We start from the raw sequence: 12,781 nt of genomic DNA, 5'->3' as shown, positions 1-12,781 counted from the left end.
GAATGAGATTGAAGAAATAAACAGACAAATGGGTCAGCTATAGGGGTAGATGGTGATCTATTTTATCCTTCCCAAAGCAGGTTGTACTATGTGTTAAGAGAATTGAAATAGATGAGAAAAGGTCAATAGGCAGTGTTCTTTGAATGATACCTTACTCGAACGGGTCAAGGAGATTCTGGCCTACATGAATAATAATCTGCCTGGTATTCTCATTTTTGTAGTGTATTCTGTATCACGGATGTGTAATTAGCGACTCTGTATTGAAATGTTTTAAGAGATTGTGACTAATATCAATATATTTCTGTCTTGTAATTTGGAAGTCCTCCTGTGAAAACGTTATTGTATTGTGCACTAAAGTGATTTTAATGTGAAACCAGAAATTCTGTAGCCCAAATTAGTCTACCGACGTGGTGACTATACATCTCCATAATAGCTCGTGGTTACTTCACAAGCGTTGCCACAATTACTGCACTAGCTCCATTCACTGCAATATAAATGGAGCTAGTATTTGGGGGTTGACATTAAGCAGTAGGCTGTATAGCCGTATGACACGCACCAAACTTGATTCGAGTGTTGGAAAAGCAGAGCTGCCGCGTCCATTATGACGTTCTGAGCATTCGGGGTTGCCTAGTAACCAGGTCACGTGCGGCAATTGACGCCTGTCTGTGTACGTCCTGACGCTTACCACGGTCGATCAATATCAGCGTTTTTCATCCCCGCGAGTCCATCGAGGTAAGAGCAACGCCGGGAAGGGCTGAAATTGAAACCCCGTGTTTGCATCTAACATTTTGAGTAAAGGTGAGCGCATTTTCCGTGTGTCCTCTATTCAGCATGGACACGCGCCCGGTTTTAAACGTAATTTTATTCTTAACCTTGAGTAATTGATCACCAGCCTCTTACACATATGTGACTTTTTACTTCGCAGTGGAAAGAGCACCCGCTGCCGTTCTGAAGTCAGATGGCTTAACACACGCAGTTGATCATCATTGGGTTGACTCACCAGATTGGAATTGAGGTGAGCCCGCAAAATTGATCATTGGTATGTTATAGATACAATTGTAAGGAGTTGGGCACTCAGTAATAATTATGTGACCCCTTGCCTCCTTTTCAGAAAGGAGCGATTATTGTCATCATTGAGCACGCATTAATTAACGAGGCCACAGTCGGTGACACAAGTTGCTGCCACACCGACAGGTAAGCGTGAGAAGGAATTTAAGCATTTATAAATGCCTTGTAGATTTATACATTGAATAGAGCATTAATTAGGCTCTTTTTCCGACAGAGCTGATTCCCTCAGTTTCTTCACCACCAGATGCCTGGCTGGGCATAAAGGTTGAAGGTGAGTCTTAAACTGATTAGGGGCAAGTAGTGGCCTACCCCAAATCCAGAATCCTCAATAACGCCATCTTTCATCATTCATTTGACATAGGCTGTTTTCCCCGTCCCACACAGTCCTGAGGAAGACCCGCCTTGACGCACCAATTGCGCTCTCAGAGGGTCGAAACGTCGACGCACAATTTATTGGACCTATTACGTCAAAATCCTGTATTGAATACTGACAAAGGCAGTATACAGTTGAATATTGGAGTGTATAGGCCAGGATACATCCTCTTTTTATGTTTCACTTGTAAATAGTACCTGTACATTGTGTTGGTCACACTTGCGCCGTCAGCACTGAGCACTAAATGTCACGAATTGCACTCATTTTCACTTTTCAGCCTTTTTGTAAATAATGAATATTTGAAGCATACATGAATGAGTATAATTCATAAAACGTTATATGAAGATATAGATGGTTTGGATTCTGCTTTTTACAAAGTGTCTTTTGCAAAGTGTTTTTTAGAAAGAATTTGTGTTGAAAAACCTTTATTCAGTAAAGTGTTAATAGAATGCTACATATAATTTTGATATAGTGAAAGAAATACGTTGCACCCGTATGAACCAACTGTTGTTAATATGGACGGAGCGTTTGATCAAATCAAACACTCACCCCCAGTCAACTGATCGGGGTTTAATCCATCACCATTCTTTAGATCACTCAGCCACCCCATAAATAAAACTGCACAAATGCCGCCTGCAGCCTACTGCGCACAACCCCTAAGACTGCAGAACCAAAATCCAGCCCAAATAAAATCACAGTGCCCCTCCTGACCCGCCAACCGGGCCGGCAACACTAAAACTAAGGGCTGCGGCTGCAGGACACGAGTCGGGGTACCACGCGGGTGGACGGCATCCCCCCACTTATTTTCGAGGGTTTTTCAGGGTGGACGCCGTCCATCCTGCTCAATCAAAACCGCGTCCACCATTACTGATGAATTATGTTTGCCTCTAGGCTGCGCGTGTGTGCCCGAATGCAGACTTGCTTCCTACAGCACCCAGACGCTCTGTGGGAGTGCGCTCTCCCCTCGAGAAGCAGAATACATAACAAAAGGGTATCGTCAAAACGTCCCTTTTCAAAGCGGGAGGCGCACCAGGAAGCCCAGTACAGCAATTAAATTACAAAGGGGCTGCTTACAGTTTCCAAGAGGCCCTTAGCAGGCAGTGTGAAACTAATCCTATGTGAATGTGTTTCACACTGCAATGAGAGGGTGTGGACGTGTCATTACGCCCAGTGTTGCTGAAATTGGAACTGGGGGAGGATTGCGAGGCCGGCACTAGGGTAAGTATATTAAAGTTTAAAAAGCACCTTCTGCCTCGTTCCTAGCCACAATAAAAATGTTACATAGCTTCGGTGATTAATGTTCTACTTGGAGTGAGATCGGAGTTTTGTCTAGTGAAAGTTTTGACTCATTGTTAATATGGGTTAATATGCCTGATGCAAAGGACGTGTACCATACATCACAGACCTGTATTTATGAAGGTAGCTCAGTGGGTTACTGCTTTTGTTAGAGGTATTCTTTAGTTACTTGCAGTTTCTAAGTTAAAATCCTAAAATGGAACAGCGAGCTATCAACTGTAATCAAAGCGCTGCATGCAAACTGCAAGTTATATATTAGAGTGTTATACTTTTTTCCCCAGTCTTCCATTTTTTTATTGTTGCAAAAAAGATTTGTTTGGGTAGAAAACAATTGTTATTATTACAGAGAACTCTCAAGTATGGTGTTACATTTTGAATCCTGTTAAAGGGTGGTTGTAAGGGAATCTGTGCCGGTAGTGGTCATTGGGGGGCGCTAACTGGGCACCACCAGTGCTAAAGCCGGCCCTGGAAACAGGTTCCAGTATTGATACTCAAATGAAGAGCTCCAATACTTTCCAGTCGATGTTGATCAAAAAACTGTAAAAACTACATTAAACATTCATCTTAAAGTATAGGCAAAAAGTTTTAAACCAATCCTCCTTTTTATTTATCATCACAAAGAATACACCTTCAAATACATGACTTCAGGCTTTGCTCTGTACAAAACCCCTGACTTGCCTTTTAGTTCACTAATAGCACTGTCTTTTGGGGGGAGGTGGTGGGGGAGCTGGAACGATTCTCAGGTCTTGTTTGATAAATACTTTGCGCATAATCTGAAGTACTAACATGAGGTGCTTTCGATAGTTTACTATAGTCTAACATAATCTGTGCTGCATGATTGACACACCACATTTTTTCAAGGCTTGGCTTGTGTATGGGTTCTTAAGAGCCAGAACAGACCCTTGGCTCCGCTGTCCCTGGTAATTTGGTGTCTCGCACACCTTTGCCTTTTGCCATAGTCCGGGTCACTGGAATTATGCGTCAGGAGAAGACCAAATTATGCAGCAGGGTGGAATTATGAGGCAAGCAAAGGCAAGTTATGTAGTATAATGCTGCATATTTTATGATAGAGTTACTTTATTATTTTGAAATTTTGCACATGCTAACACTAACTGTATTGTATTGTATTGTTACTTGTATAGCGCATGGCTACCCGGAGGCATCCCAGCGCTGCGCGGGGCTAAGGGGAGGGGGTCTGAGCTTTTATATGAACAGCCAGGTCTTCAACTGTTTTCGGAAGTTCAAATGGTTTGGTTCGCTCCGTAGATGCAGTGGGAGGGCATTCCATAGTCTGGAGGCATTGAGTGAGAAGAGGCTACCGCCACTTCTGGCCTTCTTGATCCTGGGAATCACCGCAACTGGGCAAATGTTTCATCTCATTAGTACCATTTACCACCTAAATACATCCATGTTTAAGCTACTTTAAGTGCATAGTTTATTCAGTCTGATAATATGGCAATGTGGGCTGTATTTGGATAATTAGCAAAATGGCATCTTGGCAATATCTGTAACTGAAGGATAAACATGCTGCCCAAAAATGCAGGTCATATAATAGAACGTAGAATATTCTGTAACCTTTACTACCGCTCCCTATGGAGGACAACCCACCCAACGTATAACTCTTTACTGTGTCGATGGAGAACTCTTTAACACAAGTGTATCCATTGGTGAAGTAGATGTGCTTTTGGCAAGACTGAATGCTGAGTGGGCTGTCATATTGTTACAGCCCACTTCGCAAACTTCTTTGTTTTTCAGAAACAAGCCCACAATTCAAGGGTTTGTTTCTGAAAAATAAAAATGTCTCCTACCCACAGGGAGATTTTCCCCTACAAGTGGTGGGCAGTGTTCATTTTTCCTGCCAGGCATGGCAGACACTGAGAGTGGTCTGCCTCAGCAAATCCGCCCCAAGTAGGCAGACCTTCAGAGGTACTGACTGGAGCGTCATTTCAGTGGAATGACCTCTGCCTATAACTGTACCCCAGTGGACAATGGTCACACTTGCAGAACCCATAGGCTCTTCCTTCCAGTTACCCGTACCACCCTTTCTTCGGGACGTGGAATAACCAGACTTAACACGTGCTATTATAGGACACTCAGGATGTCATGATGTCACGTCCTGCCGTGATGTCACTTCCTGTCGTGATGTCACTTCCTGTCGTGATGTCACTTCCTGTCGTGATGTCACTTCCTGTGACCACGCCTACCTTGGAGAGTCCCCCCACTTCTTTTTTTAGGACTTGTGCCCTGTGCGGCTGCCATATCCAATTGAGATTTGAGAAGAACTTGATTGAGATTCATTCAGCATCTCATGAATCTCGGCATACTCCTCTTGGCAATGGCATCATTATTGAATTCATTGATGATCGTGGAATGGGGCAGGCACATGGCGGCTCCTACGCTATGCTACTAGTTAAAGTTTCTACTGTCTGTGTGCTTAACTCACTGGCTTAACCCTTACTGGGCGGCCAGTAAAGTAACTGTTCTTGGCGGCGGTTTGTTCGCGGTGGGCCCGGGACACACACTGACAGCAGACCATCAGTCAGTGCACTGCCTTAGGCTGCTTTATTACCTGATTGGGGGGAGGCGGGGCGAGGCCTGCTAGGTGAGCCATGATCTTGCCTGCCTTACCAGGGTGCTGTTGGCCGCCGGGCAGTACTGGCTACTAACTACTGCTCTGCTGCCAGTCCTTAAACACCAACGTCGTAGTCGTCAGGGGAGGGGGGGGGTCGCACTGCCTGGCACTCAGAGTGAGAAGTCGTAACCGAGGTGAGTTGAAAGGCCGTCCGTTGCCCGCTGAACCACGATGACTCGGTGGTGTGCGCGGGTATGCTGGAGCGTGGCAATGCACAATCAAATCTGCGCACATTGTCTCCTGTCACCCAACGCCTGCAGAACTAAAACCCAGCCCAATTCAGTGTCCCGACCCACCCACCGAGCTGGGAACACTACTAAGGGCAGCGGCCTCCTCGCCAACACATAACCATGATCATCAGAGAGTGAGATAGTGAGACAGTCCAGACGCCGACTTCAGATTGCCGCGATTGCATCTTTGAGATTCATTCAACATTCATGAAGAATTTCCATTTTGGCCTCTTGGCTCAGGCAAGCAGGGCAGAGGGCTCAGGGTAGGCCAGGCTCACAGCTGCCGCCGGCAACACAGTTTGCGCTCGGACGGACTGGGACACTGTCAAAGACACCTAACTCTTGGCAATATCACCCAGGTACCAATGCAGCATGTCACATGCAGTCTGCAGACACCAGACAGACAGTAACTGCTTGTACCGGACCGGCGTGAAGCTTCCCACCTGGCGCCTTCTGTGCTTCCTGGAATTTTTACACTTTCCAAGCCGGCGGCACTGAACACCAGAACTCTGCTCTAGCCCCCTCCCCCATCCCCCTCTCCCCAGCAGTGCCAGACGATCCAGTGAGGACTGAGGTGTCCAGCATTGTTAACTAAAGCACACTGACTTTTCCCAAGTCATGACACATAGGGCTGCCTTCCAACGGACCCTTCCTGGTGTGTAGTGTTACTTTCAAGTTTCAAGACAAGAGCAACCACCGTAACAGTAGCACTCTGTGCAGAGGCGCTATCAAAATCAATTACGTGCAGCATTGCGTGTAGATCCGGCCTTGATAATTAAGTGCCGGTGCTAAGCACCGGAAAGCACCGGTAAAAATTAAGCACTGCCTCAGACACAGCTTTTGCCCCCTTGGTGTTTTAAATAGTTAAAAGACCTGCAGCAACAGTAAAATGGAAAATGGAAAACGGAAAATGTTTCTTTGTCACTGGAACTTAACATTTAAAAATATGTGTTGATTTTGTCTGGATATGTGCTGATTTTGTCTGGATATGTAGCAGCTTTTGTCAATATTTCTAGAATAATTACTAAGCACAACACAAAGCAAGACAACAAAAATGTAACTAGGTACAACACAAGTCAAAACACAACACAAGAACCACAGTACAACACAACAGCAAATTGCAAGAATGTCACAATGGCAATACAAAAACATAACAACTCCGGAACAGCAAATATCAACAAGCAAAAAACAACAACACACCAACACAACAAAAGAACAGCTCAAAACAGTACAAAACAACAAAATTCCCCAGTACAAAATAAACTGTAAAATACTCAAAAAATAGGATATAGGCACAACAAATATACCAACACAATACACCAGTAATGCAATAGCACAGCAGAGCAAAGTGCCATGAGACAAGGCATATTACAGAAAAAAGGAAAATAACACCAAATCCCAACACTGAAATATAAAACATAACACAGCTTAACATAGCGCAACTGTTTACTGTTGCGTTGCTTTATACTCTTTCATGTATATTACCATGATATTGTGTTTTTTTGGTGCTTTGTTGTATTGTTGCATTTTTTGTGTGGTTTTACTTCATTTTTTTGGTGCTTTGTATTCGTTGGATATTTGTGGTTGTGTTAGTATTGCATTGTTTTATGGTTACTGTTAGAAATGACGTTTCTGGTTGGCTAGGTTATGAACCTAAGCCTGGCAGAACCCACCACTCAAGTCAGGGTAGGTATGTTAAACACTGTACGATAACCCCTGCTCACACCTTGGTAGCTTTTCACAGATTAGTCAGGATTATCCCAGATGCAATGCGTAAAGTATTTGTACACACACACACACACACATAGTGAAGACACTACAAAAGGACTCCACACCAGTTTAGAAAACTAGCCCATATTATTCCAAATCAAACAAGACCAAAACAACAGAAGTTCATCATACACAAATCAAGATATCCCTTTTTAAAGATTAAATGAAATATAGCTTTTAGAAATCAAACATTGCTCCAAATGGGGCTATTTGGCTGCGGTTGACGTCGATGACTCCACAAAGTCAGTCCAACTTCGATGGAGTGAGGGCCAGACATGAAGTTGGGCAGACCCCAGTACAGTACCTTGGAGGAGTTGTAAAAAACAAAGACGATGCAAAACACAGCAGAGGTGAGGTGTCATGCAGGCAGGTGCAGTTCCCTGTTGTTGCAGGGGAGGTGATGCATCGGTTCCTTACTGCCTGGCAGGGGAGTTGATGCATCGGTTGCTTACTGATGCAGAAAAGGTAATGCTGCAGTTGCCGATGTAGTACCTGGGTTCCTTACTTTGGAGCGGAGTCAATGAGGTTTCTCTAGTCAAGGCACAAGGCTTTGGTTTCCACGGCATCGATGTCAGACCAGGCCACCCACAGACATCGGAGTCGGAGCTGTGCACTATGGACTTCAGTTATGCAGTGCTCGAGACTCGTGTAGTACCGGAGCTTCGGAGGCTCTGGGTCATTGTCGAGCCTGCAGTGCCAGTCATGGTTGGTGCGATGAGAGGGAGCACGGCTCCAGCGCAGGCAGCGGCATGGCATCAAAGTTGTAGACAAGCATCGATTCCGAAGTCAATCAGTGTTGATGCCTAGGGTTCTTCTTAATACCACCCCAAACTCACCTCCAATGGCCCAGGGACTGGAATGGGCAATACTTGGCAAGTATGACTTTTCAGCAGAGGGGCCCAGGGGTTTCAGGTGAAGTCTTTGATGGCCTTGACACTTTTTAGCAGGAGGCAAGCTCAACTCAAGCCCTTAGAGAACATTGGAAGCAGGATGTAGAAAGCAAAGTCCAGTCCTTTCACAACCAGGACAGACGCATCAAGCAGCAGGCCAACACAGCAAAGCAAACAGCAAAGTGGCTGTCCCTCCTGTCAGTAATGTAGAACTTTGTCCTGGCAGAATGTCCTTAACCCAGAAGTGTTCTGAGTATATGGAGTCAGCGTTCCAGTACTTATACTCATTTCAGCCTTTGTAGTAGGCAAACTTATAAGGAAAGTCTTTGTAGTGCACAAGACCATACCTTTCCTGCCCTGGATCCAGGCACACTACAGGGCATGGAGACTTCTTTGTGTGAGGACAGGTACAGTCCTATTCAGGCATCAGTGCCCACCACTGTCGCTCAGCCTGGTGATGGGCCTTCAGGATATGCAGGGCACTCTTCAGCTCCCTTTGTGTGAATTCAGTGTATTCAGAGGCAGGCATAGGCACAGAATGGTTAAAGTAAGAAAATGCCAACTTTCTAAAAGTGGCATTTTCAGACCTGCAACCTAAAACCCAACTTCCTATAAGATGTGTTTTAAAATTGTCCAGAGACGCCAAACTCCAATTTTCTATCAGCTCCCATTTGACAGATACACTTGGAAGAAGTTGCAAGGCAGCTCCAATGCTAACCTACGTGAGAAATAAGCCTTGCTGTAGTGATGAATAAAATTAGCAATATTTCACTACCAGGACATATAAAACACAAGAGTGCAAGTCCTACCTTTTCAATACACTGCACCCTGCCAGGCCCAGGGCACACACAATGCTAGGACTAGTGTCTTATTAATAAATCAAATAGGCCAATTGTGGAGGAACCAAGTATCATTACAATTTAGACAGGGAGCACTTGCACTTTCGCACAGGTCAGCAGTAGGAAAGTGCCCAGAGTCCTAACTCCAGCAAAAACGAAATGCAGCACACAGTCAAAAACAGTAGGTCAGAGGCAAAAAGGCAGATGAAATCACGTCAACTGATGCCATGTCTAACAGTTACGATTTTATACTGTATTGAAGTTATTGTGGTGTTTTAGTCCATAAAGGTGATGTGGTATTGCTGTACCTCAGCTGGAGTCTGTCTGCTTAAAATGCGCAAATATTCTTGTCCCATATTCCCACCTCTGTAAATCTCCCTTTGCAATATTGTGGCAAAAGGTGTATTCCTTGAACAATTCTCAGGAAGATTTCTTAGACTGCAGTCCAAACCTTTTACCGTTCATTAAACATTTTTCTAACAATGTGTCACCTATCAACCTCTTTGTGGAAGTCTTATCTGCATCTTAAAATAGTGGCATTGAAGTCCACATCTGATGTAGAAAGCTGCATAAGTGGTTAGACCTGATGCTCAATTATCAAAGCATGAGTTGTTTGTTTTCACACGAAAACAGAGAATATCATGTAACATTACCATACTGGCTCTTTTCACCACCCAAATTCCTTTTTAGGTCTCGGCAACGAGAACTATTGTCGCCGAGTAAGCTCGCAAGGGAACACAGTGGACGCGCACACTCAAAGGCAGGCAGGCAGGCACACGCCAGACACACACAGACAGACAGACACACGCACACACACACATACGCACACGCACACACACACACACCCTCCCTCTCTGCCCACTCCCTCTCTGCCGCCCCCCCCTCTACCCCCACTCACCAGGCTCTTTCCTTCCGCAGCGGATCAGTCAGGGCAGCAGGCAGGCTCGGTGTCTTCTCCGGGGATCTTCAGCTGATGTGCACGCCCACGCTACGTCTCGTGCGCGCCCACTACGCTGTTTCGCGCCCGTTGATCCTCAGCTTGTGATTACTACTCCTTCTAACCCGGATTCTAAATTACTATTTCTTGGTTCTCTAACTCCACTCTGTTGATTCGTAACAAACTGATATTCAGCACATTTCACAGTCTCGCTTTTGCTTCTCATAAATACAATAGGATTATTTTAAGCAAATGTCTACCCTTCTTTTGGTTCTGTGCCTATTATGCTTCGGACTATAGAGTTTTAGAAAGTGTGGTGGAAGATTCCATGATATCAGCGGCGCGCACAGTGCAGAGTGAGTGTGCAGAGTGCAGAGTAGTGAGTGCAGAGTGCAGAGTAGTGAGTGCAAAGTAGTGAGTGCAGAGTAGTGAGTGCAGAGTAGTGAGTGCAGAGTAGTGAGTGTGCAGAGAGAGTGTGCAGAGTAGTGAGAGTGCAGAGTAGTGAGTGCAGAGAGTGTGCAGAGTAGTGAGTGTGCAGAGTAGTGAGTGTGCAGTGTGAGTGCAGAGTGTGAGTGCAGAGTAGTGAGTGCAGAGTGTGAGTGCAGAGTGAGTGTGCAGAGTAGTGAGTGCAGAGTGAGTGCAGAGTGAGTGTGCAGAGTAGTGAGTGCAGAGTAGTGAGTGCAGAGTAGTGAGTGTGCAGAGTAGTGAGTGCAGAGTAGTGAGTGTGAGGAGTAGTGAGTGCAGAGTGAGTGCAGAGTGAGTGTGCAGAGTAGTGAGTGCAGAGTAGTGAGTGCAGAGTAGTGAGTGTGCAGAGTAGTGAGTGTGCAGAGTAGTGAGTGTGCAGAGTAGTGAGTGTGCAGAGTTGTGAGTGTGCAGAGTTGTGAGTGCAGAGTGTGAGTAGTGAGTGCAGAGTAGTGAGTGCAGAGTGCAGAGTAGTGAGTAGTGAGTGGTGAGTGCAGAGTGGTGAGTGCAGAGTGGTGAGTGCAGAGTGGTGAGTGCAGAGTAGTGAGTGCAGAGAGCAGAGTAGTGAGTGCAGAGTAGTGAGTGCAGAGTAGTGAGTGCAGAGTAGTGAGTGCAGAGTAGTGAGTAGTGAGTGCAGAGTAGTGAGTGCAGAGTAGTGAGTGCAGAGTGCAGGGTAGTGAGTGCAAAGTAGTGAGTAGTGAGTGCAGAGTGGTGAGTGCAGAGTGGTGAGTGCAGAGTGGTGAGTGCAGAGTGGTGAGTGCAGAGAGCAGAGTAGTGAGTGCAGAGTAGTGAGTGCAGAGTGGTGAGTGCAGAGTAGTGAGTGCAGAGTAGTGAGTGCAGAGTAGTGAGTGCAGAGTAGTGAGTGCAGAGTGCAGAGTAGTGAGCGCAGAGTAGTGAGTGCAGAGTAGTGAGTGCAGAGTGCAGAGTAGTGAGTGCAGAGTGCAGAGTAGTGAGTGCAGAGTAGTGAGTAGTGAGTGCAGAGTGCAGAGTAGTGAGTAGTGAGTAGTGAGTGCAGAGTGGTGAGTAGTGAGTGCAGAGTAGTGAGTGCAGAGTAGTGAGTAGTGAGTGCAGAGTAGTGAGTAGTGAGTGCAGAGTGGTGAGTGCAGAGTGGTGAGTGCAGAGTAGTGAGTGCAGAGAGCAGAGTAGTGAGTGCAGAGTAGTGAGTGCAGAGTGGTGAGTGCAAAATAGTGAGTGCAGAGTGGTGAGTGCAGAGTAGTGAGTGCAGAGTGGTGAGTGCAGAGTAGTGAGTGCAGAGTGCAGAGTAGTGAGTGCAGAGTAGTGAGTAGTGAGTGCAGAGTGCAGAGTAGTGAGTGCAGAGTAGTGAGTAGTGAGTGCAGAGTAGTGAGTAGTGAGTAGTGAGTGCAGAGTAGTGAGTGCCGAGTAGTGAGTGCAGAGTGCAGAGTAGTGAGTGCAGAGTAGTGAGTGCAGAGTAGTGAGTGCAGAGTAGTGAGTAGTGAGTAGTGAGCGCAGAGTAGTGAGTAGTGAGTAGTGAGTGCAGAGTAGTGAGTGCAGAGTAGTGAGTGTGCAGAGTAGTGAGTGTGCAGAGTTGTGAGTGTGCAGAGTTGTGAGTGCAGAGTGTGAGTAGTGAGTAGTGAGTGCAGAGTAGTGAGTGCAGAGTGCAGAGTAGTGAGTAGTGAGTGCAGAGTGCAGAGTAGTGAGTAGTGAGTGGTGAGTGCAGAGTGGTGAGTGCAGAGTGGTGAGTGCAGAGTGGTGAGTGCAGAGTAGTGAGTGCAGAGAGCAGAGTAGTGAGTGCAGAGTAGTGAGTGCAGAGTAGTGAGTGCAGAGTAGTGAGTGCAGAGTAGTGAGTGCAGAGTGCAGGGTAGTGAGGGCAGAGTAGTGAGTGGTGAGTGCAGAGTGGTGAGTGCAGAGTGGTGAGTGCAGAGTGGTGAGTGCAGAGTGGTGAGTGCAGAGTGGTGAGTGCAGAGAGCAGAGTAGTGAGTGCAGAGTAGTGAGTGCAGAGTGGTGAGTGCAGAGTAGTGAGTGCAGAGTAGTGAGTGCAGAGTAGTGAGTGCAGAGTGCAGAGTAGTGAGTGCAGAGTAGTGAGTGCAGAGTGCATAGTAGTGAGTGCAGAGTGCAGAGTAGCGAGTGCAGAGTAGTGAGTAGTGAGTAGTGAGTGCAGAGTGGTGAGTAGTGAGTAGTGAGTGCAGAGTAGTGAATAGTGAGTAGTGAGTGCAGAGTAGTGAGTGCAGAGTAGTGAGTGCAGAGTAGTGAGTAGTGAGTGCAGAGTGGTGAGTGCAGAGTGGTGAGTGCAGAGTGGTGAGTGCAGAGTGTTGAGTGCAGAGTA

Source organism: Lissotriton helveticus, chromosome 9 (genome assembly GCF_964261635.1).
Source record: "Lissotriton helveticus chromosome 9, aLisHel1.1, whole genome shotgun sequence".
Lineage (NCBI taxonomy): Eukaryota > Metazoa > Chordata > Amphibia > Caudata > Salamandridae > Lissotriton > Lissotriton helveticus.
Note: the sequence above shows the minus strand (reverse complement) of the source record.